Source organism: Pseudophryne corroboree, chromosome 3 (assembly GCF_028390025.1).
Source record: "Pseudophryne corroboree isolate aPseCor3 chromosome 3, aPseCor3.hap2, whole genome shotgun sequence".
In the NCBI taxonomy this organism is placed as follows: Eukaryota; Metazoa; Chordata; class Amphibia; order Anura; family Myobatrachidae; genus Pseudophryne; species Pseudophryne corroboree.
The window spans coordinates 114,917,439-114,919,938 of record NC_086446.1 but is presented as its reverse complement, the minus strand read 5'-3'; the positions used below and the strand labels follow the sequence as shown (position 1 = coordinate 114,919,938).

Here is a 2,500-nt window from a genome sequence, read left to right as displayed (position 1 = left end):
GAAGTAGAAAAGTTCTAACAGAAACCAGTAAGTTCATCTACAGCAACACCACACTGGATACGCTCAATCTCATCTGATCTTGGAAGCTAAGCAGTGTTGGGCCTGGTTAGTACTTGGATGGGAGACCACCTGGGAATACAAGGTGCTGTAGATATTTTTATACTGCCAACACCGTTCTGTTGATGCATTCCATTTTCAAATGTATTCATTTATGAACCAGTAGTTAGAAGTAGAAAAGTTCTAACAGAAACCATAAAGCTCATCTACAGCCACACCACACTGGATACGCCCAATCTCATCTGATCTTGGAAACTAAGCAGTGTTGGGCCTGGTTAGTACTTGGATGGGAGACCACCTGTGAATACAAGGTGCTGTAGATATTTTTATACTGCCAACACCGTTCTGTTGATGCATTCCATTTTCAAACGTATTCATTTATGAACCAGTAGTTAGAAGTAGAAAAGTACTAACAGAAACCATAAAGCTCTTCTACAGCCACACCACACTGGATATGCCCAATCTCATCTGATTTTGGAAGCTAAGCAGTGTTGGGCCTGGTTAGTACTTGGATGGGAGACCACCTGGGAATACATAGGTGCTGTAAATATTTGTATACTGCCAACACCGTTCTGTTGATGCATTCCATTTTAAAACGTATTCATTTATGAACCAGTAGTTAGAAGTAGAAAAGTTCTAAAAGAAACCACAAAGCTCATCTACAGCCACACCACACTGGATACGCCCAATCTCATCTGATCTTGGAAGCTAAGCAGTGTTGGGCCTGGTTAGTACTTGGATGGAAGACCACCTGGGAATACAAGGTGCTGTAGATATTTTTATCCTGCCAACACCGTTCTGTTGATGCATTCCATTTTCAAACGTATTCATTTATGAACCAGTAGTTAGAAGTAGAAAAGTTCAAACAGAAACCACAAAGCTCATCTACAGCCACACCACACTGGATACGCCCAATCTCATCTGATCTTGGAAGCTAAGCAGTGTTGGGCCTGGTTAGTACTTGGATGGGAGACCACCTGGGAATACAAGGTGCTGTAGATAATTTTATACTGTCAACACCGTTCTGTTGATGCATTCCATTTTAAAACGTATTCATTTATGAACCAGTAGTTAGAAGTAGAAAAGTTCTAACAGAAACCACAAAGTTCATCTACAGCCACACCACACTGGATACGCGCAATCTCATCTGATCTTGGAAGCTAAGCAGTGTTGGGTCTGGTTAGTACTTGGATGGGAGACCACCTGGGAATACAAGGTGCTGTAGATATTTTTATACTGCCAACACCGTTCTGTTGATGCATTCCATTTTCAAACGTATTCATTTATGAACCAGTAGTTAGAAGTAGAAAAGTTCAAACAGAAACCACAAAGCTCATCTACAGCCACACCACACTGGATACGCCCAATCTCATCTGATCTTGGAAGCTAAGCAGTGTTGGGCCTGGTTAGTACTTGGATGGGAGACCACCTGGGAATGCAAGGTGCTGTAGATATTTTTATCCTGCCAACACCGTTCTGTTGATGCATTCCATTTTCAAACGTATTCATTTATGAACCAGTAGTTAGAAGTAGAAAAGTTCTAACAGAAACCACAAAGCTCATCTACATCCACACCACACTGGACACGCCCAATCTCATCTGATCTTGGAAGCAAAGTAGTGTTGGGCCTGGTTAGTACTTGGATGGGAGACCACCTGGGAATACAAGGTGCTGTAGATATTTTTATACTGCCAACACCGTTCTGTTGATGCATTCCATTTTAAAACGTATTCATTTATGAACCAGTAGTTAGAAGTAGAAAAGTTCTAACAGAAACCAGAAAATTCATCTACAGCAACACCACACTGGATACGCCCAATCTCATCTGATCTTGGAAGCTAAGCAGTGTTGGGCCTGGTTAGTACTTGGATGGGAGACCACCTGGGAATACAAGGTACTGTAGATATTTTTATACTGCCAACACCGTTCTGTTGATGCATTCCATTTTCAAACGTATTCATTTATGAACCAGTAGATAGAAGTAGAAAAGTTCTAATAGAAACCACAAAGCTCATCTACAGCCACACCACACTGGATACGCCCAATCTCATCTGATCTTGGAAGCTAAGCAGTGTTGGGCCTGGTTAGTACTTGGATGGGAGACCACCTGGGAATACAAGGTGCTGTAGATATTTTTATACTACCAACACCGTTCTGTTGATGCATTCCATTTTCAAACGTATTCGTTTATGAACCAGTAGTTAGAAGTAGAAAAGTTCTAACAGAAACCATAAAGCTCATCTACAGCCACACCACACTGGATACGCCCAATCTCCTCTGATCTTGGAAGCTAAGCAGTGTTGGGCCTGGTTAGTACTTGGGTGGGAGACCACCTGGAATACAAGGTGCTGTAGATATTTTTATACTACCAACACCGTTCTGTTGATGCATTCCATTTTCAAACGAATTCATTTATGAACCAGTAGTTAGAAGTAGAAAAGTT

At 41.5% G+C, this 2,500-nt stretch overlaps 8 non-coding genes and 3 pseudogenes across 8 annotated transcripts; all 11 read left to right on the top strand.

Moving 5' to 3' along the window:
- Window positions 1-35: 35 nt before the first annotated feature.
- LOC135064923 (5S ribosomal RNA) lies at window positions 36-154 on the top strand. Its single transcript, XR_010251219.1, has one exon. It is a non-coding gene; the product is annotated as a 5S ribosomal RNA (ribosomal RNA).
- Window positions 155-261: 107 nt separating this feature from the next.
- On the top strand, window positions 262-380 carry LOC135069808 (5S ribosomal RNA). Its single transcript, XR_010255990.1, has one exon. It is a non-coding gene; the product is annotated as a 5S ribosomal RNA (ribosomal RNA).
- A 107-nt stretch (window positions 381-487) lies between these two features.
- LOC134893224 (5S ribosomal RNA) lies at window positions 488-607 on the top strand (annotated as a pseudogene).
- Window positions 608-714: 107 nt separating this feature from the next.
- On the top strand, window positions 715-833 carry LOC135061410 (5S ribosomal RNA). The gene has a single exon (XR_010247792.1). It is a non-coding gene; the product is annotated as a 5S ribosomal RNA (ribosomal RNA).
- A 107-nt stretch (window positions 834-940) lies between these two features.
- LOC134891190 (5S ribosomal RNA) lies at window positions 941-1,059 on the top strand. Its single transcript, XR_010171437.1, has one exon. It is a non-coding gene; the product is annotated as a 5S ribosomal RNA (ribosomal RNA).
- A 107-nt stretch (window positions 1,060-1,166) lies between these two features.
- On the top strand, window positions 1,167-1,285 carry LOC135070090 (5S ribosomal RNA). The gene has a single exon (XR_010256265.1). It is a non-coding gene; the product is annotated as a 5S ribosomal RNA (ribosomal RNA).
- Window positions 1,286-1,392: 107 nt separating this feature from the next.
- On the top strand, window positions 1,393-1,511 carry LOC134901873 (5S ribosomal RNA). Its single transcript, XR_010175350.1, has one exon. It is a non-coding gene; the product is annotated as a 5S ribosomal RNA (ribosomal RNA).
- A 107-nt stretch (window positions 1,512-1,618) lies between these two features.
- On the top strand, window positions 1,619-1,737 carry LOC134888045 (5S ribosomal RNA; annotated as a pseudogene).
- A 107-nt stretch (window positions 1,738-1,844) lies between these two features.
- On the top strand, window positions 1,845-1,963 carry LOC135066145 (5S ribosomal RNA). The gene has a single exon (XR_010252400.1). It is a non-coding gene; the product is annotated as a 5S ribosomal RNA (ribosomal RNA).
- A 107-nt stretch (window positions 1,964-2,070) lies between these two features.
- On the top strand, window positions 2,071-2,189 carry LOC134891179 (5S ribosomal RNA). The gene has a single exon (XR_010171436.1). It is a non-coding gene; the product is annotated as a 5S ribosomal RNA (ribosomal RNA).
- A 107-nt stretch (window positions 2,190-2,296) lies between these two features.
- Window positions 2,297-2,414, top strand: LOC134890563 (5S ribosomal RNA; annotated as a pseudogene).
- Window positions 2,415-2,500: the final 86 nt, after the last annotated feature.